General features: G+C 44.8%; 1 long non-coding RNA gene across 1 annotated transcript in view; it reads right to left on the minus strand.

Annotated features, from left to right (window-relative positions):
* LOC146810829 (uncharacterized) overlaps positions 1-27,660 on the minus strand; it is a 161,740-nt gene that overhangs the window by 65,481 nt on the left and 68,599 nt on the right. The window contains exon 3 of the long non-coding RNA XR_014965743.1: positions 6,247-6,392. This is a non-coding gene — a long non-coding RNA (uncharacterized LOC146810829). The remainder of the gene's footprint in view (positions 1-6,246; positions 6,393-27,660) is intronic.

Here is a 27,660-nt window from a genome sequence, read left to right on the forward strand (position 1 = left end):
GATGTCAACTGATGCAGACACTGTACATATTGTTTCATAATACATACACTATATATATGGTATTCACTTTTTCACTTTGTCACCTCTTGATCACTTATTCACCATTAAGTCACATATCTTTGTTTTCAATGAAAAAAAGAAGTTACGTGGTGGGCCAGGTGCGCAATGCTCATTGTGCTCAAAGAGCTTTAGCCCCCTCCCCCCCCCCGTCGTGTGTGTAAGCCCGGCTGAGCAGCTTCCAGGGCACACACACGGCCGCACCCGAGTCTTTAAAAGACCATTTACTTGCTAACGAGGCTTTGTAGTGTTTTCACCCTTTCTTAGTGCCCCTGCATCTCCTCTCTGCATATTTCTGGAAGAATCAGCCCCCCCCCCCCAAATTTTTAGTAGCCCCCCCCCTGAAATGTGGCTCTAGTTGCGCCTCTGTTGTGGGCCCACTACAACAAAGTCACCCTTAGAGCATTTTACAGCAAGCAGAAGGCGAGTCAAGTTCCCACTGATATTTTATGACCACAGCAAGTATATTTTCCCAAAAATGTGATGGCGGTCTGCGTACACTGTGGTTTAGAGAATAACTACTTGCTCACATGCTCGTCGAAACTATTTGAAGATGCTTAGAGACAACAATGTTAAAGTAACTGTTATTTAAGTTGAACTGCGCAAGTAAGTGCCACGTGCAAAGTTACTGTTGTGGAATACATATGAGCTAGTGACTGTTCAGCTTCGTGGCATTACTGGAATAGTTGTGCGTATGTGCCCATGACTACTCACCTTGGAGCCATTGGAGTCCCCGTGTAAGCACTTGTGTCAGTTCATTGAAGGCATAGTGGGATACCATCGCAAATAATACGCGACGTGACCAGTATCACGCATGTGCCGCCAAATTGGATATGGAAGTACATTAAGTCAAACAAAAGCAGTCACTTTGACAACGCAGTAGCACTAATTTGATTGTGAAATATTATTTCTTCCAAACCACAAGGTGGTGGATTATATTTAAGTAATAATTGCTTCAAGCGATTATACTTTGAGTAATTTTGTAGTCATAAGAAGATATTTATCAACAGAAAATATTCTGGAGAGGAAGTGGTAATCTTAACACACAGTAAGCCATTAGCCTTAATTGAATGAATTAAAGCAGCATGTCACAATATAATACAGTTTATCAACCAGCTCTTTTCCTGAATAATCCAGGAAAGCCCGCAATGAAATGGAAACACTGGCATAGGGTGTTTGAGAACTATTTAGTGGCCATTGATGGAAAGAAATACAAACTGGAAAGGAAAAAAGCATTGACGTTTGTTTTGCTTAGTAATGCAGGGCAAGATATTTTAGACAATTTGCCTGAAATTCAACCTCTGCCAGGGCAGTTCATGCCACTTAATGAATATGAGGAAGCAGTTAAATGTATGGAGAAACAATTTACAGAGGAATCTAATGTAATGGTTTAGAAACATAGTTTTTCATGCGTAAACAATCAGAACAGGAGAATATGGAGGCATGCACAGCTGCTTTAAAAATTCTTCCAGCCTCGTGAGAATTCAATGTATTGGTTGATATTCATATTAGCGTCCAAAACTGTTTTTCCATTCAAAAAAAGTTCAAGAGAGGTTGTTGGCTTGCAGGAACCCGACACAGCATGAGGTCATTGACATTGCCAAGGGTATTGAATGGACAATGTTATCTACTATAGCATTCGCTAGTGATAATTCACAAATGCCTACTGTATATGCTATACATACCAAAAAATATGAAGGCAAAAACGTTAATGATATCTTAAATTAAAAACATTAAAAGTAACAAGTTCAATTCTTTGTTAGTTTAAAGGAAGTTTATTTGTTACAAACATAAGATATAATGCAATAACAAAGAATTACACATATGCATGAAATAATCTTGAAAAAATAGGAGGGGAAGGGAGAAAGAAGTAAAGAAGGAAGAAAAAAGAGGGAAGGGGAAGAACATACATTTTATGCATAACATACAAAAAAGCAACAACTATGTATAAAAACTCCTACATATATTGAAATATTCTATGAATATAAGATAAAATCCAAGCAAATTCAAGGAGGTTTGGGTACTTCTTCAATGCAGGGGTTCTGCGCTAATAGTTCTTTAGCTGAAGAATTTAAGAATTCAGTAACGGGCATCCAAAGAGTCTCTCTTTTAATAGCAAGTGAGATTGGGTGAACATAAGCTCTATCTAATCTATGATTATAGCAAACGCCATACCACTATGCTTGAAAAGATACTGCAGAGGCGTCTTTCCATGATTTGGTGATTTGTTGAAATGCAACAGCTATGAGAAAATCAATAATATAAAAAGAAGGGGACCAAACTTCAGAGACGCTACCCAGGAAAATATGTACAAAAGAAAAAGGAATATGGGAATGACAAATGACGTTAATCTGCCGCCAGATTTGGGTCCAAAAAGTATGGATTGCTGGACAGTCAAAAAGCATATGTTTGAGGTCTGCTGATGGAGAATTACATGACCAACAGGAAGAGGAGATGTTAGGGTCAATCTTATGTAGTTTAGCTGGAGTGATGAGGAGTCTATTATAAATAAAAAATAAAGTATGAGTAGTTTTAGCTGCTCTAGAAGATCTCCTCACTTTTGCCCAGATTTTATTCCACATTGGAATAGGGAAAGATTCAACCAAATTAGATTCCCAACTGCACTCTACATCTGATTTATTGCGAGAACTAGGAATATCCATTAATTGTTTGTATATTAGAGAAGCCGAAGGTGAGTTACTTAAAAATGATGTGGTAATAGGAGTTATGGGAGGAGGAGTATGAGAAGTGGAAAAAGAATTGTAAAAGGCCTGGGCCAATGTTGTTAAAGCTATATATTTAGAATGAAATGAGGAAGGAAAGGAAAAGTGAGCTTGCAATACCAAGAATGGTATACAAAGGCCATCTTGAAAAAGTTAATGAGTCCATTTGAGGCCATAGGGTAACCACTATTTCCAGAAAATATATTTATTGTGGAGTTTAATATGCTTATTATACCAAATTGGTGAATTCAAAAATTGTGCACGGTCATCTAGCGTAGATGAGAAAATTGGTTGGAAAGTTTTCCGAGCATTTTTAAGAATAAGAAGAGAAAATTATAAGGGTACATGGGAAAGAGAAATAGATTCTTCGAAGGAGAAGGGATTAAAAAAGATTCTCTCAATGTCTACCCACAGTGGGGAAAGATGAGAATCAGTCTCATTCTCAGACAATAAGAAGGAGGAATGTCTAAGAAAAAATGAGGTGTGATAAGAGTAAAAATCTGGAAAATTAACACCACCCGTGTGTTTAGGTTTTTAAGTTTGCTAAGAGACATTCTAGGAGGTTTATTATGCCATAACCATTTTGAAAGAATGCAATATATCGTTTTATAAAAAGGTTTATGGATATTAATAGGAATATTTGATAGATAGAACAATATCACTGGAACCAGCATCATTTTTATAGAATCTAATCTACCCCACCAGGATACAAATAAAGGGTGCCAACATGAAGTAGAAGAACGTAAAGTTGTTTGCAATTATTTTAGGTTTAGAGTGACAGTATCTTTAATAGAGGAAGTAAACCATATACCAAGATATTTTATTTTAATTGGGTTCCAATGAAAAGAAGAAGCTAAGAAGTCAACATGAAAACAGAGCTTGTTCAGAGGAAGGATCTCACATTTGTCAGCATTGAGTTTGTAACCTGAAACAAGGGCAAAGTCAGTTACTTCCATAAAAAAGCTGGTAATGAAGATTGTGGATTGGAAATGAATAATAAAATGTCATCTGCATATGCTGAGAGTTTCAACTGATTAACTCCGTAAGAGAAACCAGTAATGTTTGTGTTCAACCTAATGTTTATTAAAAAAGGTTCTAAGGAAAGGATAAATAACAGTGGAGATAAAGGACATCCTTGTCCAACTCCTCGGAGAAGGGGAAAAAAGAGGGGGATACAAGACCATTAGCTAAAATAAAGGATCTGGGAGAGGAATAAAGTAAAGAAACATAATGAATACATTTTGGGCCAAAACCAAACCAAGCAAGAGTTGAAAAAATGAAAGACCAACTTACCCTATCAAAGGCTTTTTCGACATCTGAGATTGCCGCTAAGGATTTTTTATACGATTTGGATTTACTTGGAACATTAAAAAACAATCTAGTATTATCCGATAAATGACACCCTTTGATGAAGCCACATGGTTCCCTTCCAATCAACTGAGGTAAAAAAGATTCTAAACGAAAGGCATGGATTTTTGCAAAGATTTTATAATCTAAATTTATTAAAGAAATGGGCCTGTAATTCTCACAGAATGTGTGGTCTTTGTTTTCTTTTGGGAGCAGGTACATCAACGCATCTTGAAAAGATCCTTCTGATTTTCGAGTAGGAATAAAATATGTGAATATTTGATATAATTTGGGAAGAAGGAATGGGGAAAAATGCGAATAGAATTCAATGGTAAACCCATCAGAACCAGGAGCTTTTCTGTTTTTAATAGCTTGAATAGCAGTAAGAATATCAGTAGTTTGAATATCCTCCTCCAAAGAGGAAAAATCTACATTAAGGGATGAAGGTGGAGGAATAGAGGATAGATAACGAGTGATATCAGCCTGCTGAGAAGGAGACTCTGGGGTATAAAGCTGTTGATAAAAATTTGAAAATTCAACAAGAATATCTTCATTCTTGTGGACTGAATTGTTAGTAGAAGTTAAAATAGATTCAATCTTGTTGTGTTCTTTTTTGATTTTGAGATAATTGGAAATAAGGTTGCCAGCCTTATTTTGCGCGCTATCATATTTAGCACTAGACTTAAGTAAGTATATATTGGCAGATTCATTGGAGAGTTTATTAAAAGTAAACTTGGCTTTGATAAGTTCAGTCAAATCAGAAGGGGAAGTTGTGGAATAATAAGAGTGCTCTAATTGCTTAAAACGTGAAGTAAGCGAATTCATGGTTTGGGCGGATTCTCTCCTCTTTTGAGCTACAAATGATATGATGAAATCTCTAGAAGCAGCTTTGAAGGTGTTCCAGATAAGAGGAGGAGATGTATGAGGAGATTCATTTTCTAAAAAGAAAGTGTCTGCAAATTTCTGGAATGCAGGTGCAAAGTTAGGGTCTCACAAAAGGGCGTTATTAAATCTCCATCTCCTAGTTCATTCAATGGGGGGGGGAGTAAATCTAAAACTAAAGTTATAGGAGCATGATCTGAAATTAATATAGACCCTATGTCTGAGTGGGAAATATGTTGAGTAAGGGCTTTTGAAATAAATAAATAATCTATACGGGATAGTGAGGAGTGAACGGTGAAAAAAAAGAAATTTCTTGGAGAGTGGGGTGACATAGCCTCCAAGAATGAACTAGGGATCTTTGGGTTATAGTAGACGTAAATTGAGTGTGCATGGAAGAGGGGATAAATTTAGACTTGGAGCATCTATCTAGGAAGGGGTCCATAACCATATTACAATCACCTCCCAATATTAAGTAATCATCAGTGCATAACATCAATTTAGATAAAATCTGAGGCCAAAAGAGTTTATCTGGAGAGCTGGGTGCATATACATTAAAATTAGTTAGAGGAATTTTATTAACAAGGAACGAAACTGAAACCCATCTGCCTTCAGAATCAGCATCTTGATGTAGGCGTTGAATATCTAAACGTTTATGACAAAGGATAGCTACACCATTACGTTTGCCTGAACCCGGAGATGCATAAACGTGACCCACACATTGGCGTTGAAGTTTGGTAATTTCCTTACCTGTTACATGAATTTCTTGCAGTAAAACTATGTCACCTTTTAAAACAGCAATATGCGATAAAACCCGTTGACGTTTGATGGGGGAACCCAAACCTTTAACATTCCAGGATATAGCTTTTAACAAAATTTATACCAGCAAGAACTTTGAAGAAATCTTAATATGAAGTGCAAATAGTAAAATGTAATAACACATCATAAATAACGCGCCCAATAGGAAGAGCCCAAGAAGAAAAGCAATATGCAGAGAAAGGTACAAAGTAGGAAGGAATATCATAGTGAAACAAAAAAAATGAGTAATAATGAGAAGAGAAGAAAAAGACCAGTGAATTAAATAGTGAGAAAGAAATGGATGAGAGGAAAAATGTAGAATAAATGTGAGAAGAGATGAAGACAAAAGATAGAGAGGTAAGAAGAAAGGAAGAGCATCACAGAAAAAAAGACCATACAAGTCAGATAACTGATAGTGATGAAAAAGAACAAAAAGACATACCACAAACAGACAATGAGTGTGAGGTTGGTGGAGCCACATAAGGAAGACAGTACGCCGAGCGGGAGACTCCAGGACGAAGACGGCAAGGGGGAGACACCATCCAGACAAATTGAGTGTACATAAATCGGGGGACCACAAAGCCGCACCTGATAGAGAAGAAAAAGAGTTCATTAGCAGAAGATGAAACAGTACCACAATAAACTACATCAAGGGAAATGGGATCACATAGCGGAGGACCACGATACCGCACCTGACATTAGAAGAGAAAAAGATTATAAGAGATACAATAAACGACAATAAAACATATCAATATAGATAAAGTAAAAAAAACAGAGCCATAACAAACAACAAGAAAATAATTAAATCAACGATGAATGAGGAATTTCCATATTTTCTTCCTTGCAGGTATCCAAGAAATGTTGCAGGCGAGCCGGAACTTCATAAGCAGTAGTCTTATTGGTATAAGTCACCTTCATAAGGCAAGGATGAAACAAACCATATCCAGCATTCAAACTGTGAAGAGCAGGCCTCATTTCCCAAAAAAAAATTCCGTCGGTCTGCTGTCACATTGGCATAGTCCAGAGAAAAAAGAGGTTGGAACCTTGCCAGGAGATCTTTCCTTTGAGTCTGGCAGCTTGCAAAACCTTAAGCAAGTCGGTGTACTCCAAAAAGTATAAAATAACGCCTCTTGGTTTGGTTGAGGAAGATGTTGATCTTGGGTTCTGCCCCAAGCGATGAGCTCTTTGAATATTCAATTTAGAAGACTCAGGAAAACCAAGAAGATTCGGGAGAAATGTTCAAAAAAAGGAAAGAGGGTCCGACCCTTCAAGACCCTCCGCAAGTCCAAACATTTGCAAATTATTATGCCTGATGCAGTTTTCCAAATTTTCCACTTGCAGTTTGGGGTGTGAAATTTCCAGATGCATGGACGGAACTTGGCTGGAAATAACTTGAACAGAGTAAATTCATTGTTCCAGGTGAACAACTTTTTGTTCTGTATGTGACCATTTGTCCTCAAGGTTATGGAGACGGATATTAGTTTCCACCATGTAGGGTTTGAGAGCACGTATTTCTTCAAGAAGTAACTCCAAAGAAATTGATGTTGAAGAGTTAGAAGGTGAAGGTGGGTCTTTTTGGATGTGTTTACCAGAGGCAGAAGATGAAGCAGAGGGAATTTTAGAAGATTGCTTAGTAGTATTGCGAGGCATATTAGGCGCCACACCATCAGCAGTAGAATGACCAGGGTCTGAGACTTCCATATTATCCTGTAAAATGCTGAAAGGGTTATAGTGCTCCAATGAAATAAGGTCAGGAGAATTAGCACTACTACGAGTAGGACACACCTTTGCCATAAAATATGCACTAGTTAAAGTTGTTTTGCCAAATAAATAGTATAAAATAGTCCACACTGCCTGGAAACGCTCAAAAGACCAAAAAAGTGCTCCTGTGGCCACACCTCATGTGGTCAAATCTCATCTTGGAAAAAATTTCCTCATGAAAGAGTTAATTTGTGACATGATAGCCCCTGGAAATTATGAGGAGCAGTAAACAATGCAGAAAGTGCTGAAGTAGTTAGGCGGCATGAGGAGAAGTGAGAGGCCAGGCGGCATAAACAGAGAAAAACAAAATGTCGGATGTGCGAAACGGAGCGCGGCCGAACAAGAAGAGAAAAATGCCGGTAGTGCTCACCACGGTCTCTTCTGTGTAGCTCAAAGGGCACCGCTGGACTTCATTTATGATTGCCTGCGGATGCGGGGTCCAAATGATTGATTGATTGATGATTGATGTGGAACTTGTATAGCGCGGCTATCACCCTACGGGCATCCTGGCGCTTTAGACTGATGATCCATACCAAATAGCAGGAAACACCACCCGGATGAGATCCAACCGCTCACCCCGTCACGGAGCTCCACACAGAGGCGGCCATCTTCGCTGGATCTGAAGCCATGCCCCCCCTCAACAAGTTCAATTCTAAAAAAAAACTAAAACTTTTACGTGTTATAGGTGTGGTTCTAAGTCACTTCTAGAAGACGAACCGGAATGCCCTGAGGTAGGCAAAAAATTTCTAAAGTTTCATGAGACTGGTCATTTTGTTGCAGTATGTAGGAATATGAAAGCTAATACTTTTGCAAGAGTCAAAGGTAATGCTATTAATGAATCTGGCAAAGAAATGTGTTCAGATATAGTGCTTACTGTAGATGATGTCTCTAGTAAATTTAGGGGACCTCTAGGAATGGTGGTACACATTGGCGAGGTAACACTGAATATTATGGCTAACTCAGGGTCACCTATCACCATTTTAGCTGATCATAGTGATGTGCACTAATATAAGAAGGCACCTTGCACCACTCCAGATAATCCTTATGGTGATTTAAGAACTGGACTATGCACAGAGACACCAAGTGTGCCCATCATGCAGACTTTCTCGCGCTGGCAAGTGCACCCACCCGGTCCCAATACATTAAATCCTGTCTGGGAGGTGGTCACACCTCCCTGTGACAGGATGCCTATTGTTCCACCTTCCTCTGCTCAAGCTTGGCTCAGCAGCAGGAGGGCAGAAATGTGTCTCTGGGCGGCAGCAATTGTACTGTTCAGGTCTAGAAGGTTGGCACCGGGAACACTGAGAGCCTAAAGGAGGGGTCTTCCAGTGCTTGGAATCATACCCCCACACCATTTATGGTGTGGGGTATGATTCCAACATGTTTGATACCAAACATGATAGGTTTCGTTGCAGCCGTATTCAAGATGGTCATCGTGTAATTACGCGATGACCCTCTAATTAGAATATGACTGCTTCACTGAGAACCCCGGAGAGTGGACTCCGTAGGCTGCAGGGGTGTACTGCTCATGCAGGGGCACCCTCTCACTTAGAACCAAGCACCCTTCCTTCAGAATTGCAAAGGCCTGCTATAGGGGTGACTAATAGGTTTGAAGTGCAGTGACCCGTGATATAGGAAACCTACATATTTAGTAACTTAAACAGGCTGCAATGGCAGGCCTGTAGTTACATTTTTAATGTTCTCTCATGGGTGGCATAATACCTGCTTCAGCCCATGGAAGACCTCTAGGGTACCTATGCCCTGGGTACATGCGTACCATATACTAAGGACCTATAAGGGTACCCCAGTACCCAATCTGGGGTGTACCTAAGTACTAAACATGACAATTTAGGGCAAATCAAATAGACTGGGGTCCTGATTAGCAGGATCCCAGTCAGACTAGTCACAAACCAACATGGTACCAGGCACAAAAAGTGGGGGTAACCATGCAGAAAGGATCCTACCTCTCTACAGGTCCTCTCCAGGACTGATGGTACAAATAGATTTTGGAATAGGACCTACCTACTTCTTCAGGAGATTTATATGAAATGTTTGTTTCCTATGGGTACCCATTTTCACTTTAAAGGTAACATTTCCTATTCTCTCAAGTATTTTGAAGTGTCCTTTTCATTCCGACTTCATTTTGGCACCAGGTGTAGGTAGTAATACCAGTACCCAATCTCCCGCTTGATAGACTCTCCATTTTTTCACCCTCATCATATATATTTTTTTCTCTCTTTTGACTTGCCTCTAAATTCTTGGTGGCTAAATCCCGTAATTTTCCAATATGGGTCTTCAATTGATGGGCATATTATAATAGAGAACCTGCAGTTTGTTCTGCATCCTTTTCCCAAACCTCCTTAGTAATTTCTAAAAGGGTACGAGGTTTACGCCTGTTAGACCTGGCATCCTTGGTTTGGTTTTCCCCTGTCTTTTTGTCTGCTTTGGGCACTTTGACACCGCTGATCAGTGCCAAAGTGCATGTGCTCCCTCTGTAAATTGTGAATATGGACTGGTGTTTCCATGATTGGCTTGTTTGACTTACTACTAAGTCCCTAGTACGGTGCACTGTGTGTGCCCTGGGCCTGTAAGTCAAATGCTGCTAGTGGGCCTGCATCACTGATTGTGCCTCCCACACAAGCAGCCTTTCAAATGGGTCTCAGACCTGCCACTGCAGTGTCTGCGTCTCTACTGCCATGTCGAACTGGCAAGTGCACACACTTGCCAGGCCCTAACTTTTCATTTTTATTACATGTGAGTCACCCCTAAGGTAGGCCCAGGGTACGCCTGTGGGCAGGGTACCGTGTGCATGAAAGGTAGGACATGTACTGATGTGTGTGACATGTCCTGATAGTGAAATTCAGTGTATTTTGTTTTTCACTATTGAAAAGGCTATATGTCCCATAGGATAGAATGTGAGTTTATTTATAACATCCTATAAGTATAACCTCCCATTGGGACAAGAAAGAAAGATGGAGTTTAGTATCCCTGAACTCAGAATATAAAAATGCATCTTTTAGTAAAGATGATTTTTATATTGTGTGTTTGAAAATACCACTTTTAGGCAGTGGGCATTTTATTGCTTCACTGTAGACAGCCACTGGGGGGGTTGAGGTGTATCCTGCCTCTCCTGGATGAGTCAGGGCTGGGCTGAATAGACATGGGCTGCATTTAGAGTAGGGGGAGGAGATTTCCCTGCACCTGCATAGACCTGGTCTGCCTTACATAATGCTGTTTCCACCTCCTGCCAGGAAGCTGGACCAGAGATGACAAAACTGTTTTTGACAGAGCACAGAGCCTCTCTGCCATCAGAGAACAAAAAGAAATAGAATATAAATATTGGGGCCCAGACCCCAGAACTTTAGAATACTTCTGGACTCAAGAGGAACCTCTGGCAAGGAGAAGAGCTGGGAACGCTGAAGGAGAAGTACTGCCCCTTTGTTGTGTGGTGTCTGGGGTTGGCCTTCAGTGGCTGTTTCTGCTAAGGAGAGAACAAAGACTTTGCAGTGTATCCTGCTTGAAGAAGATCTCCAAGGGCATGAAGTAGAGCCTGCCTCCTATTCTGAAGTCTCAGGAACACAAAGACTTCACCACCAGCTCCCTTGAACTTCCTTGCTGAGGGTTCTGACCTGCCAAGAGGTGCCTGTTTCCGTGTTGGGCCTCTAGAGGTTGTTCCAGCTGCTGGGTGCTGCGGAAACCGATGCAGCGGCTGCCCGTGGCTTGATAAATCACCACACATTGAATCCCGTGCACAGATCTCCGAAGTCCATGATCACCGCACAGAATCAGACGCAGGCCCTGCTGTGCAACTGCAAGACCCGATGCATCGTTGAACCGTGGCTGGAGAGATCAACGCTGTGTCGTTGTCTCCACATCGAGAAACGACGCATCCCCGAATCCCCACGCATTGTACCCGGTTGCCAAGTCTACAACAACGCTGGGGCTGCAAACAGAAACTGACGTATCACCTCCTCTTCAATAAGGAACCAAAGCATTACCTCCCCTGTGTGGCAGTAAGGAACCGAAGCATAACCTCCTCTGGAGTAAGTAATTGATGCATCACCTTCCCTGTGGCTGTTTTTATGATGGTGACGCATCCAAGGTACTTTGTGTTGAAAGTGTCGCATCTATAGTTTGCTATGGACAGAAGAGTTTTTACCTTTTAAAAGTCATTTAGTGATTATTGTATGTTGGATTTGTGACATTTTGGTCTTATTTGGTTTATTTAAAGATTAGTTATTTTTCTAAACTGGTGTGGTGTCCATTTGTAGTGTTTTCACAGCATTACTGTATGTGTGCACAAATGTTTACACCCTGCCTCTAAGATGAGGCTGTCTGCTCTTTGTCCATGTGAGTTTAAGAGAACCGTTAACTGGTTCTGCTAGTACAGGGATACTCAAAGTACGGCCCTGAGGCCGCATGCCGCCCTCCTGACCTTTAATTATGGCCCCCTGGTGAACAGCCGCTCTGGGTTGCTGCTCTCATGACAGAGCAGGAACATTCAGGAGGCTGAGTAACAAACGGACATTCTTTATTTACATGTAAACCAAAGTAACAGTAAAGAAAAGGGGGCAGATTTACAAGCCCCTTGCGACACATTTACGCCGCCGTTGCATCACTTCTGTGACGCAGCGGTGGCGTAAATCATACGCCATGTTGCACCATATTTACAATGTGACGCATCTAGGGAGATGCGTCACGTTATAAACCCCTGCGCCACATGAAACCTGCGTCAGGTTTCATGTGGGCGTTCCAGCGCAGGGTGGGCGTTCCCTCGCAGGTACGCCTCGTAAAAGTGACGCAGTGAAATCTACAAGATTTCACTGAGTCACTTTTACGGCCATGCTGCGTCAAAACCCTGCACCTGCTTGAAGCAGGCGTAAGGATTGACGCAGCATGTTAACCATAGGGAAACCCCCGAGCCTTGCTGGAGCCGCGTCGCAGACTCCAGCAATGCGCCGCAGTTCCACCGGGGAATGCGACATGCATCTGCCCATCCATGCACCACGCGCATCAGTGGTGGCGCACGGGTGGTTTTGCGGGTTGCAAGTGTTCTGGCGCATCCCTGCTGATTTGCAGAGATGCACCAGACCTTGTAAATCTGCCCCAAGGTGTCCTAGAAAACTTATCTTTAGGAACACCTTTAGTTTTAAATACATCTTGCACTCAACATGTAAAAACATTAAACACTTTTTTGATATTTGCAGAGAGTTGTTTTTATTAACCTGCATCAGTGTTTTACCTTAGTAGATCAGCTTTTATCACTACATTGAGAGGCATTTATTGGCAGTAATGGTTTTCAGACATGATCTTGGAAACATTCATTCCGCCCCCATTCTGAAAACAATGCCATTAGTGAACCAAGAGCAAAGTCATTTTTCAGGTGCATCTTGTATGTAGCCTTGGTTGTTATATAATTGAAACAACATTATAGTTTATTAAATTAAACACAAGGGAATGTTTTGTACAGCACACATCCTTAACTCATATATTTTAAGGGGCTCTCCTATGTGGTAATTAACAAATAGGAGGCAAATGAAATTAACCAATTGCCTCGGATCACACATTCGTCAAGTGGGGAAAGCCAGGGCTGATACCAGGTTTTCTGGTTTCGCATTTTGCAATTCAGCCACTAATGGTTTGAATTTAATCCTTGGTACACGAGAATAGAGAGTTGGTGGCAGACAGAAAGTCACATGAAGGTTTGGTTTGTTGTCCACACCAGGCATCTGCTTTGGGTTCCCCGGGCACCCACTTTTCATCACCCGACCCTCGCATTGCTAGCAGTGGTGCAGCCCTTGGGAATGTCACAGATAGTACTTAGCGCCACCCAGGAAAATGTTTGTGAGTACCCATGTACTAGTCCTTCCGTTTGAGGGTGGTATACATATGTTTTATGTCTAATTGTTTACATACTTGGGACATTAGTTTTGAAGCAAAAGGAGTACCCTGGTCTGTGAGTATCTCTGCTATAGTTTTAGTATTTGAACTTTTTATGAAAAGGCCTTCAGATATCTAGTAGCATAATCTACTAATACAAGGGCATATTGATGTCCCTTGGATGGTTTTGGGAGTGGGCCAATAAGATCCATACCTATCCTCTCAAAAGGTGTACCTATAATAGGTAAAGGGTGTAATGGAACTTTAGGTGGTCTATGGGGGTTCTTTTGTTGACAGATTTCACATTCTTGACAATATTTTTTTATATGTGCAAAAATACTTGGCCAATAAAAATGTCTAAGAATCTCTTGGGTCGTTTTTTCTGCCCCTGAATGACCTGCCATTAAATGAGTATGGGCATAAAACATAATCTGGTCCAGAAACTCCTTGGGAACTAGTAGTTGGTGTGGTTCTGTGATTCCCACTACCCTATACAACAGCCCATTATTTTTATCTGGAGATGCGGATATATATCAGTACGATTCTGTTTAGCTTTATTCCCATATGGGTTATAGCAGGGTATCATTTACTTGAGTGACCCTAAAATTGTAGCCTGTCATCCATAGCTCTGCAACGAATACAGCATCTTGGGATGACACTGTTTTTTCTCATACGCTCCTCTGCAATTCATCTAAAATTGGGATTATCAGTTCCCATAACTTGTTCAGATAACCCTCGAAGAACTCCTACCTCAGCCTCTACATCTTGACAGGTTATTGTGGTGAGAATCAATCTAGCTACTGGGTAGGACTTTACATTTCCATGTACGCATCAAATGTGTGCGAATTTATAAAGAATAATCTGAGATGGACGTATCAAGTCATTCTGCAAAACCAATTGTTTGCATTCAGAATATAATAGAGCCTTGGCCTATTTCTGGTTAATTTGTACACTTACATACAAACATGGGCCCATTTCTTGTGTGTAGTAAATGGCGCTTGGGGCATAGTTGATCTCTACTGGTTCTTTTGAGGTTTTCCCATTTTTACAGAATCAGGCTATGTGGCCCCATTACCCACATTCAAAACATTGGGGTTCTAACGCCAGTGGTGAACCAGATTTAACTGGAGGGATCCTTTTTGTGTCCTTCATACTTTTAAAGACTTATCTTTGACATGTGACTGTGATGGTCATATGCGCAAGAGCCAGCCTTCCTCCTTTTCATCCCTCTCTTTTCTATAATGGTGTGACAGGAGGAAGAATGTGGGTTAAGGCAAGGCACTATAACTCCCAGAAACCCTGGGAACACATGTCATGAGTAAATACGATACACCTGTGGACCGTATATATAAACCCTTCCCAGGCAGCGGACGGGGCTTGACAATGTCTTACCTGGATTATTCACGGAATTTGCCTTCCTGAGCGAGCAGCCGGCTTGTACTTTTTCTTTGCAATTAAGTTCCCTTCGTGATTTAGCGTTCATGCAGAGACTGTGATGCTTCACCCTGTGTTTGCCCTTCTCCGTATTGTGAGCCGTAATTATCTTGGCTGGAAGCTGCCCCGCTGCTTCAATTTGGATTTTATTTCTTTATTTCTTTATTTATTTAATGCGTTTTTATATAGCGCGGACTTTACCCGAAGGTGTCAGAGCGCTTCACAATAGGAGCAGTAATGATACATAAGGAGAAAAATTACAAGTGAGCATGTTACAAAATCAAACGTTACGTTTCATGAGGCAATAGTGGCATTTGTGCAAGTATCAGGAGCAAACAAAATACAAGAGGGAGCAAACGATACGTTACAAAAGGAAAAAAGTGACGTGTGCAGGTTACAAGAGCATACAAAGTACACAGAGGTCAATAAATGGCAGACACTCAAAACACTAAAATAAAAGTTACGTTATATGAGGCAGTGGTGGCCGTTGTGCAAGTATCAAAAGCAAACAAAATACAAGAGGTAGCAAACGATACGTTACAAAGGAAAGGAGACGTCTGCATGTTATACAAGAGTACAAAGTACAAGTAGAGGTATACTACTGCACTAAATGGCAGACACTTAACACAGAAAAACACACTGGGAAGGCACTTCTATAGGCATGGAGAACAGAATTTCCTATAACGGCAGGACTTCCTTTAGAAAATAGAGGGCGTAAATTAAATTTGGAAGTGTCTTTGAAGGAGGTGAGCTTTGAGGTCAGATTTGAAGGCCTGAGAAGAGGTGGTGGTCCGGAGATGAGGCGGAAGTGAGTTCCAGATTCTCACCGCATTGCCTGAAAAGGTTTGGGCCATCGATCTTTCCTTCTTGAAAGTGGGAGGTTCAAGCAATAAATTTTCTGCATTACGTGAAGGTCTGGAGCCTCCGGAGAGTTTCAGTTTATTCGCCAGGTAGCGAGGGGAGGAGGAGTGCAAGGCTTTGTGGGTGATACCGGCAGTCTTGTAGATAGATCTTGCCTCTATGGGAAGCCAACGGAGGGTGGATAAAATGGGTGTGATGTGGTCGCTTCTTTTGGCCCCATAAATGAAACGAGCTACTGAATGGAGAACGGACTTTAGGGGGGACAGGTGGGTTTTGGGGAGGCCAGTAAGAAGAGAATTGCAGTAGTCCAATCTGGAGAGAACCAGCGATTGGACCAGGGTTTTAAGGTCGTGCTCCGGGAAGAAGTGACAAATCCCCCAAAGAAGTCGCAGTTGGTATCGAGCAGACTTTGCAATGGAATCAATGTGGGAGTGTAGATTGAGTTTTTTGTCGAGTATGACACCAAGGGATTTTGCGCTCTCGACAATGATGGGTTTATTGTTCAGTAGATTAGTCTGATCCATCCATGATTGCACTGGGGGAGGAGAAAGTGATGAGGAGGAATTCAGTTTTGGAGGGATTCAGGATCAGTTGATGAGTTAACATCCAGTTTTGAATGGAGTCGAGAGTAGAGCTTAGGAAGGAGAGATCGTGAGTGGAGGCCACCTTAAGATAGATTTGAGTGTCGTCCGCATATAGATGATAATGGATCCCGGATTTACTCAGGAGATTTCCCAAAGGTTCTAAATAGAGATTGAATAGTGTGGGTGCAAGTATAGAGCCTGGAGGGACACCTTGGCTGACCGCTAAAGGAGATGAAAGGCTGTTCGCTATTTTGATCATTTGGGATCTATCAGAGAGGAAGGAGGCAAACCATTTGAGCACAGTGCCCTCTATGCTCATTCTCTGTTGAAGAGTGTTAAGGAGAGTGTTGTGATTGACTGTGTCAAAGGCTGCAGAAAGGTCAAGAAGAATTAGAAGACAAGACTCCCCTGAATCGAGTATCCGCAGCGCGTCATCAATCACTAGCAGCAGGGTTGTTTCAGTGCTGCAGTTTTGAATGAAGCCGGACTGGAAAGTGTCAAGAAGATCATTGTCCTTGATATGGCGAGAGAGTTGTTTCGATACACATTTTTCTGTGATTTTCGCAAGAAAGGGTAGGTTAGTGATGGGACGGTAGTTGTTGAGGTCGTTCGCATCAGCGGTGGGTTTTTTAAGCAGAGGGGTGACCTGTCCATTTTTGAAGGAAACAGGAAGGGAGCCTTGACTGAGGGAGAGGTTGACCAGAGTGGTCCAATAGGAAAGAGAATGGGTATAGAAGTCCATGGCAATGGCACTAGGGATGGGGTCAAGAGAGTGGTTAGAGGGCTTTGTATCGAGGATGCATTTAAGGAGGGCGTCATCAGAGATGGGGTCAACATTTTGCCAAATGGTTAAGGATTTGCGCTCCTCTGTAGGGGTAGGATGAATGACCTGATCTACAAGTGATTTCACCTTTTTGTCAAAGAATATAGCGAAATCCGCAGCTTTCTTTGTGGAGTCCTCCAATTTGGAGGTTAGGGGAGAGCTGTTAGGGTTCTTGAGGAGGTCGAATAGTTTTTTGGGTCTATTTTTGGCTGAGTCAAGGAGGGATTTGAAGTGCGACGCTTTTCCAAGGAAAATGTGCTTGTGGTACTTGGATCTTGCTGAACGCAGCGTGGCCAAGTTTTCGGTGGAGGGCGCTTGTCTCCATTGTTTCTCAAGGACTCTTAGGTACTTCCTTTCTTCATAGAGGGATTTGTTGAACCAAGGTGCTGAGGGAGTGGGTCTTTTCTTTTTGCTTTGGAGAGGAGCGACATTATTGATTTCGACTGCAAGGACTGTAAGGCATTGGGAGGTGAGTTCGTTAACATCTAGGCCCGGGTCAAGCCTTGGAAGTGATAGCAAGGCAGACTCACAGAGGGTACTGATGTCAATATTTTTAGTGTCACGGAACCAGGAAGTAGCCCTCTTAGGCTGGCCAAGAGTTATAGAGTGTGATAGGTGAAGAGAGAATGGGATGAGGAGGTGGTCAGACCAGTCTACATGAATAGGGGAAGCGATGGTCAGCAAGCCTGCTTTAGAGATAACAAGGTCCAGGGTTGAACCCTTAGAGTGTGTTGTTTCAGTGCAGTGTTGGATAAGATCGTTTGCAGAGAGGAAGGTGGCCAGCGCATTCGCATAGGTGTCTTGAGGCGAGCCCCAGTGGACATTGAAGTCACCCACGAAGATCTGATTGTCACTTTGAGAGTATTGGTCACTGATGAAGTCCGTGAGTTCCTCCATAAACGAAGGGCTGCTACCAGGCGGGTGCTCCCTGCATGGATTCTTGTTGGTGGCTGTCAGCGGGTGTTCGAGGAGCCCCTACCCCCTTCCCAACACTGTAAGATTACACGCGGCCAGTAGCTGAAAATGTTTGTTAGTGTGGCGCATTCAGAGCATACCAGGATTACTTCCTCAGCGAGCATCGAAGACGGATGTTCGCTGTCTTCATTTCCGTACACTCATAATTATACATGGCTGATCTTCCCAGACTGCAGGGCTTTGCTTGGACCTATTACCACTTCCCGATCAGGAGGATTCAGAGAGTGTGACGCCAAGGACAGCAGTCACGTAACGTTTATTTTTATTTATTTGTTCTTAATGAGCTTGCTTGCGCATTTCTAAGCCTTTCGTTGCTTGATGTTATCAGCTTTATTTTTTTATTAAAATTTTTTTATTAGAAACAATGAGCAGCAATTATGACATTACATTGACATCTTAAGCAGAAAGTTCAAAAATACAGCATTACCAGTTTAGCTGATGATCCAGCAGGAGCCCAGAGGAACACACTTCAACAACTTTACAACAGTCACTAGGCGGGCCGCTTTATGTCCCCGGGTCAGAAAACGTCATCAATCCATATCTATTCCCGACTATCCCCATTGTGTACCACAATCTCGTCGTCTCCCTCCTCTAACTCCAAGAGACTCTCCCTCCTCAATTCCACTGTAGGAGAAACACATATATCTCCCCTATGTTAATTCCAGCGCCCCCACTTATGATCCCATTTGCGTGGACATCCCCTCCCCTTATAGATTGTTTTTTCTGCAATCATGGCATGGTCCATATCTATTGCCCAATCTCTCAGCTGTGGTACGGTGTCTACGCCCCACTTCTGAGCAATTTTCCGTTTAGCTAAAGTCCACCCCATCGTGGCCCAGGATTGTTCAGATTGTGTGAGGTCAGTTGCCTCCCAGATATTTAGGAGACACAGTGTGGGAGTCATGTGAATGGGTTTTTCACAAGTTATAGTCAATTGTCTGGTGACGTCCATCCAGAACTGTTGTATGTGAGAGCAGTCCCATAAAATATGTAAGAACGTGCCCGTCTGGTTACAGAGTCGGAGGCAGAGTGGATCAAGCCTCCGTCCCAGTCTGTGAAGCAGTGTAGCATCAAAATATACACGGTGAAGAATTTTAAGTTGGACCAAGCAGAGGCGCATCGGGATGGCAACTTCTCGGGGTGAGGCCAACGCCTCCGTCCAGTCTTCGTCAGCTAATTCACCCACATCAGCTTCCCAACTCACCCTTAACTTTACCATTGTATTGGTTCGATTATTGATCAACTTCTTGTATGTAAGAGAGATGACCTTGCGGTTCATAGGATCCTGCAAGAGCCTGTCCTCCAGAGGAGAGTAGTCAGGAAGGGGAGTATCTTTAGGGAGAGCGGGGTCGATGGCATGGCTGATCTGGATATACCGAAAACCTTCTGATGGTGCTAGTTGATACTTAGTTTGGAGTTCAGCGAACGACGCTTTCTTGCCCTTAATCCACCTATCGCCCACCGTGGAGATCCCTTTCGTATCCCATTTATCAAGCCCTGCATAGGCACTAAGTCTGCCCAGAAAGTCCGGTTCCCATAGGGGGGTAGCCTTTGTAAGGCGCCCCTGCCACCCCATCCGTCGCTGCGCCCCATGCCACACCTCCACCGTACGCACCGTGGGGCCGGTCAGGTGCAATTTCCTGTGATTTGTGTAGAGCGCTCTGTTGTAGCCTCCCTTCCCCATCAGCCAGTGATCAGTGCGAAAGCTGGGATCATCATGCCGTCCGAACACCCAACAGTTAATAGCCGTGAGCTGTGCAGCCTGATAATAGAGACGCATATCCGGCAGTCCAATACCCCCATCATACCATCCCATAGTAAGCTTGGCCATGGCTATTCGGGCGATTTACTGTCCCACAATAAATCCCGCACTGCTGCCTCAATCTGCAGAAAATAAGTGTTAGGCACCGGAATGGGAGTGTTTTGTAAGGCATAAAGAAAGCGTGGTAGAGCAAGCATTTTGAACAACGACGCACGTCCCAACAGAGTAAGGGGGAGCGTCTTCCAATGCGCAACGTCTGAGGGAAATTTCTGTAACGGCCCCATCAGGTTTCGTTCAAAAAATAGTGTGGCATTAGTGGTTATAAAAATTCCTAAGTAACGAAAGCCCAGGTACGCCACAGGAATATCATATCTCCGAGGACTTTGTGGTGGCTCTCCCCAAAGGGAGTACATCTGGGATTTAGACCAGTTTATCTGATACCCAGAGTATGTCCCGAAAATATGAAAAATATGGAGTACACGGCGAAGGGAGCGCGCCAGTGAGGCCAAATACAGCAGAATGTCATCCGCATACAATGATATGTGGTCTTCGTGGTCAGCAGTCCATCTAATACCCCTAATTCCTGGGTGCCCCCTGATCCAAACCGCCAGAGGCTCAAGAACCATGGCAAAGAGGGGTGGCGACAACGGGCATCCCTACCTTGTGCCCAGACACAAGGGGAAGGAGCGGAACGATGGTTGTTTACTGAGACATGGGCCATAGGTTGTGTGTATAACAGTTTGACCCACCCAATATACTTGGGCCCAAACCCGATGCGGGCAAGAACTGCAAACAAATACTTCCACGCAATTGTATCAAATGCCATTTTAGCGTCAAGAGCAAGTAGTATCGTCTCCTATTGTGTCTACATGGCCCAACGCCCCATGCACACGACGCAGATTGCGCGCTGTGTTCCGTCCAGGCATGAATCCAGATTGATCTGGGTGGATCAAGTCATTGAGATAGGGGAGCAGATGAGTCGCCAATAGTTTGGCCAAAATTTTAGCCTCCACTGTAATCAAAGAAATAGGTCTATACGAGGCGCACTCCTCATCCGGCTTATCCGGTTTATGGATGCCCACAATAGTGGCTGCTCGGATATCCTCTTGGAGGAGGGAATTTTCATAACTTTCGTTATATAAATTAATCAGGTGGGGTGCTAATTTGAAAGCCATGGGTTTGAATAGCTCAATCGGGAGCCCATTCGGGCCCATCGCTTTACCCGCACTAATCTCCTAAATTGCCTTGTGGATTTCCTCAACCGATAGGTCAGCTTCCAAAGCCTCCCTTCCCTGTTCAGAGAGAGACGTCATTCTTATAGTGGCAAGGAGTTCCGCCGCCATTGAAGCTTGTGAGTCCTGTGGAACACCATATACTTTTTTATAATGATTTGCAAAGGTCTCAGCGATGCCCTGCGGGTCCGTAATCAAGTCATTATCAGGCCCCTTCACTGCATGTACCCATCTCGCTAATTGTTCTTTGCCCTCCAGCCACGCCAGCAGCTTGCTGGTACGTTTTCCCTGTTCATATATCCGATGCCAGGTGGCCAGAGCGCGCCTATTGGTGTTCTCTAGAAGTAACTGTTTGTAATCTTGTCTTTTAACATTAAGCAAGTGTTGAGTATCAGGGTCTGGATCACGGGAAACGGTGACCTCAAGTCGAAGGACCTCGGTTTCCAGCTCCAGCACCCTCCGACGGCGCTCAGCCCTGTAGCCCGCCATCACAGAAAGTGCCCTCCCTTTGATCACTGCACTGTATGCCCCCCAGAGTGTAATTGCTGACTGAACCAAACCTATATTCTCCGCAAAGTAATAATCCGTGTCTTTCCGCAAGGTGTCTCTAATATGTGGAATCTTTAGTGCCCATGGCTGAATCATTATCGGACCAGGTTGAGGCGGGCGCTGCGTACCAAGAACCGTCGACACGGAGGAATGATCTGATACCCCCCTCGCCAGACACGCAGAATCAGAAAATTCATGTATGTGTTGTGCATGTGAAAATAAGTAGTCGATTCGTGACAGACTGGAACGTAAAGTGCGTGTCTTGGGGGTGCGCCCATCTCCAGATGTCTACCATCCCTAATGCTTCGATAAACTCTTGTAGCTGGGAGCCGTGCACGGAGTCCTGTCAAGGGGGGGATCTATCCAATTGACCATCCATAGTCAGGTTAAAGTCACCTCCCATAATCAACGTCCCAACCGGTAAGTTTAGTAACAGTGTCCCTACATCCTTCAATGTCAATCGCTGCAGACCCGGTGGGGCATACACGGAGATAACATTTAGGACTCTGCCCTCCCACATACCTGTACAAGCTGCGTATCTACCCTGCGGATCTGTCCAGATATGTTGTATGATGTACGAACATCCCTTACGAAGGAGGACCCCCACTCCCCTGGGGCCAGTGGTGAAACCTGAGTGTTGTACCATTCGATACCCTTTCCTGTCGAGGGCCATGCAAGAATTAACAATCAAATGGGTTTCTTGTAGTAACACTAAGTCAAGCTCATGGCGGTGGACATACTGCAACACAATACTCCTCTTAATTTTATCTCCCAACCCGTTGATGTTCCAGGTGGCAAGTTTAAGTCCCTGACCTCTCGCCAACTATCACAGGTATTGATAGTATAGGATCCATGGAGGATATATAACGCAACAAACCCTCCAATGCCGCCATCTGGTCGACCCCCAGACCCATCATGTCAAACTTGAAGTAGTCAACCTCACCCATTGCGATCTGAACATAAAAACCAGCTAAGATGTGCATCTACAATCTACCACTGTGGCATGCTGCAAAACACCCCACAATGTAACCCCCCCAACAAAAAACCTCAAAACAATCCCTGACCCAAAAGAATTCACCCCCCTCCCTGCCTCCCTGCAGAACGGGACTGAAACCGCCCGCCTCCCCCCAACATGCAGAGTGCCTGTCGCCCGCCCGTAAACAATTACAGGGAGCGCACTTCCCATCCTACAATCGTTCTGCAGACAGTGCTTCGACCCCCGGCCCATCCCCCCCCCCTAACAACCCGCAATACTGTGACCCCTTACAGGCCGCAATAGGCGGCACGAGGCGCCCAAGCTCGCTATAGTAGTATAGTGACGACACCCCGAATGAGAAGCAATCGTCGTCAGATCGGTTAAACCACTTGAACAATCATAGCAATCATAGATGCAAATAGGCTATGCAAACGCTAGGACAGTCCCAGGACCCAGGACTACAAACATTACGTACGTATCAGAAATCCACCCCCGCCTCCCCCCAGATCCCATATGTCTGTGATCTTTCATTCTAACGGCCATGGCTCCAAGACCACGCGCCATAGTGTTCCTGAGGGCCTCAAGAAGCCAGGGTCGTCCCATACAGTCTTACCAATCACCGGATCAACTCCCTCCCGTGTGAGCCTGGGAGGCCGAGTCAGAAGGCAGAGGAGATAGCCTTCGCTGGCGCCAGTCTGCATGGTCATCTGCTGTCGAGAGTGTCTTTTTCCCTTTCATTTCGACCGTACGCCAGCCATCAAGCCAGTCCCAGGCATCTTCGGGACGATTGAAAAACCACGCATTTCCATTTGCTTCCACTTGTAACTTGGCGGGGAACATCATTACATATTTGATCTGGTCTAGTAGGGCTCGCTTCACCTCCAGGAAACTTCAGCGCTGTTTCTGCACCCATAGCGTGAAGTCTGGGAAAAACATAATCTTGCTGTTCTCAAGTGTAAGTGTCGGGGCCGCCCTTGCCGTTTGAAGATTAACATCGCGGTCTCTAAAGTTAAATACCCGCGCCAGAAGAGGCCTAGGGGGCGCTCCCGGCCTCGGACAGCCCCAGGCATCCGTTGTGCTCTTTCAATCGTGAAACATTTGGAGAGTCCTCTGGGTTGCAAATGCTTGAGGACCAGGTCCTCCACGAAAAGGTCCGCCGCTTGCCCCTCTGAGTGTTCCGGAACAGCAATAATACGGATGTTGTTCCGTCGCATTTGACCTTCGGAATCGTCCAGCTGCAGGGCCATCGCCTCGTGAGACGAGCGTAGATCAGCAACTTGTTTCTTGAGTAGGGTGGTGTCAGTGACCAGTTCCTTGGTAGTGTTCTCCACCGTTCCCACCCTTTCTGCAATTTTGTTCATGTCTTCTCGGATCAGCGCCACATCAGTGGCCAACGTATCTATTCGCACCTCGAGGGAGGTCCTTATCGCTGTAATTGCCGTGAGGAGATCCCTGTTCGATGGTTCCGCAGCGGTCCCCGGGGTCATCTCCTCCTTCCGGTCTTCGGCCTGCTGTTTCTGCCAGGCGAATTTCTCCAACTTGGTCTGGGTCGTCGCCCGACTATTTCGACCTGTTGCGATTGTCCTTGGCACGTGAGCACCCCTGAAGATCCAGGCGCCACTGCTACACTCCGCCACCTGCAGTGAAAACCTTCACCCAGCCTCTCGGTTTTCGCAGGAAGCACCCTACACAGAGGGTCTGCGAGAAGTTGGCCTGGCATATGCTGGTCACTAGTTAAAGTGGCCACCTTGCACCAGTCCAATTCGACTCTTATGGTAGATAGGTTTAAGACAACCTTTTAAAGAAAGCTATCCTAGTGGTAGCTGTGGAGAGCAGCCTTCAGGCTAAGTCTCAGAGGAATGTAAAGCAGCTTGTTTTACCTTATAATCTCTTGAATTACCAAATGAAAGGACACCACACAGGTATATATATGAAATATATATGTATTTATTTCTAGACACACTCTACTAATCTCTTTATGAGATTAGAAGCCAGGAACACATTCAAATATCAACGTTTCACAATAAGTTAAGCACAAATATGGCTGGGGCCCTAGGGGCGTACCAGACCATATACTAAAAAAATGGGTTAAGAAAGTCGACTTGCAAAATGACAAGGCCTAGGACCTGTAGAATCGCTGGGGCTTCACTACTGCAGTGAAAGCAGGTAAGTAACAGACCCACGGGAGACGCATGCAGTGTGTGAACACAGACGCGGGTTCCCTATTGATTATAATGGAGCAAGTCACGGTTTGATTTTTAAAGTTTTAGGGTACTTCGAGGAAGTCTACAAGCAAGCCACTTACAAGGTAAGTAATTCGAGGGCCAACACACACTAGGGCACCGGAGTGTACGAGTTACTTCACCCAGGGAAGCCGGGTGCATAGGTGTCTATTGGTGTCGGGTCGCGTCGCTGTTTTCTATGGAAACCAAAGAAGACTTGCTGCTTGCATCGACTGTAGAAGTGTCCGGTGGAATCCAAGGGTGGATTCGAGATGCAGATGACCTTAAAATTGAAGGGACAGTTTTCAGAGTCACTTGCCAGTGACCGGTGGCCAGGAAGATGGCTGACCATGGATGGCGGGTGATTTCAGGTCGTCGATGGTGTTTTGACTCTTCGCTCACGAGGTTCAGGAAGGATTGACGATGACCAGCAGCTGGATTCGGAGTGTCCCACGACGTCTGCAGCTGACTGCGGTGTCTGCAACCAGATTGGAACCAACAAGCCTTGGCAACAGCAAGTCTCGTGTAGAGTGAAGAAAGTCGATGGTGCAGACCAACAAGGTCTGAGGGACTCGCCCAGCGAGGGTAAGTGAGGGCAGGCCTAGAGCAACCAGGGGAGCCCTTTGAGTCAATAAGAAAGTTTTCGGGAGACCCACAAGCCAACGGGCAAGGGATCGCGAAGACGCCTCTTGAGGAAATGCTTCACAGGAGCCCACGGTCACTCGGGACGGGGTAGGCCTCTGATTTTCGCTGTAAAACCTGCTGGAGACTTGGGCCACCAATGGTCCAATGCACAAGTTCGCAGAACGTCGTGAAGGGGTTGCACTCGACAATAGTGCACGGTACCCGGGAATTGCTGTTCCCCGTCACTCGTGGGGTCCACTCGCCTCACAATGGCCGTCGAGAAGTCAGGAAATCCACTTTCGGGGCTGCAGGGACTTTGGACTCTGGCGGGAGCGGGAAAGTTTGCGACCGTTGATTCAAGTTTTTGGTGCCTGCCAAGCAGGGGAGTCACTCCTTGACTCAAAGGGAGATTCTTCTGTCTTCCAAAGGTAGTGGAACGTCGAAGGGCCAGGATTCTTCTTTGTAGAGCGTCGTCCAGGGTTATCTGCTTTGCAATGGCAAGGTTTGCTATCTTATACTGAAGATAGGGGAGGGACTAGCTCTATGACCACTCCTCTGGGAGGGTCAGGGTAGGGGGTGGTTACACCCACTTCCCTTTGTCCAGTTTCGCGCCAGAGCAGGGGCAGGTAGCCCCTGAACCGGTTTGAGCTGGCATATGCACAGAGGAGCCTACTGCTTCCCCAGTGCAGGACTTCAAAGCACTCTAGGAGTGCACTCACCCAGCCCCAATACACTAAATCCTGTCTGGAAGGTGGTGAAACCTCCCTGTGACAGGATGCCTTTTGTCGGGCTTCCTCCACTGCGAGTTTCAGTCAGCAGCAGGAGGGCAGGCCAGTGTCTGCGCTGGTGGCATCCATTTTGTGATGCCAGGGCTCTTTCAGATTTCTGTCGTTTTACTACAATGGGTACATGTCGTCCCCTCTAGAAGTGTGGGATCATGCTCCCACATCATGGACTGATGTGGGGGTATGATTCCAAGTTGTTTGACACCAAACATGACATGTTTTGATGCAGTCATTCCAAAGATAGCATTTTAATGCACTTAAGAGTATATGGATTAACCGCATCCACAAACAGCCATAGAGAATAAACTCTGGTAGCTGCAGAGGGGCCCTGCTCATGCAGAGGCACCCCCTCCCATTGCAAACCAAGCACCCTGCCTTCAGGATTGATAGGGCCTGCCATAGGGGTGGCTGATAGGTTTATATGTGGGTGTATGGTGAGATATAGAAACCTATACTTCTGTGAGGAGTGCTAACACTACCTCACCCAGGCCGCAGTAGCAGGCCTGTGGTGTCAGATTTAGTCTGCTTCCTAGGAGTGGCATAATACATGCTTCAGCCCCTGGTAGGCCTGTGAAGTACCTATGCCTAGGTACCTAAGGTACCATATACTAGGGGCTCATAAGGTACCACAGTATCCAATCACTAGAGCATCTAATATGCACACCAGTTATTTAAGGGTGTAAGCAGATAGGCTGGGGTCCTGGATAGCAGGATCCCAGCCAGACTAGTCAAAAACCATTCAAACAGCAGGAAAAAAAGTGGGGGCAACCATGTAGTCAGATTCCACCCTCCTACAGGGTCGTCTGATTAGGTCCGTCACGGAGTGCGGGCAGCAGGAAAGATAATGCATTTCAAATTCCTAGCTGTGGACGGTCAGATTAGGATCAGGAACAGACCCCTTCTGTCGTAGAGATCGCTTCTTCGCAGCTGCGTGTCTCGCCCCACCTGTGTAGCAAGCAAGATGTGAGAGGAAACTGAAGTTTTAGAGACCCATGGAACAAAGGTCTCCCCTCCAGCCATGTCGGGCGCGCAGAAGAACCAGCACCTCCACTACGTCTGCAGCTCTCTGGAAACAGATATCGTGCCTTGCAAGGGACAGTGCTGCTCTAGATCATTCGGTAGCACTCTCCAGGTCCAAGTGCCCAATGATGACCGGCTCTATATTAGTGTCCAGTGCGGGTCTCAGCAGCTTGACCCCAGTCTGGCCGTTGTATCCATGGGAGAGCGTAGGGACCGGGCCCACGAAATCGCCACACAAAACCAACATCAGACCATCAGCAGCAAGGCCACCCCAGCGCCCCCGCAACGATCAGCTGTAAAACGCCGCCACTCAAGGACTCCTCTGCAGTATCCCCGGCCGTGTCATGGACACATGAGGCTCCGAGCAG

This window comes from Triturus cristatus, chromosome 7, assembly GCF_964204655.1.
Source record: "Triturus cristatus chromosome 7, aTriCri1.1, whole genome shotgun sequence".
Lineage (NCBI taxonomy): Eukaryota > Metazoa > Chordata > Amphibia > Caudata > Salamandridae > Triturus > Triturus cristatus.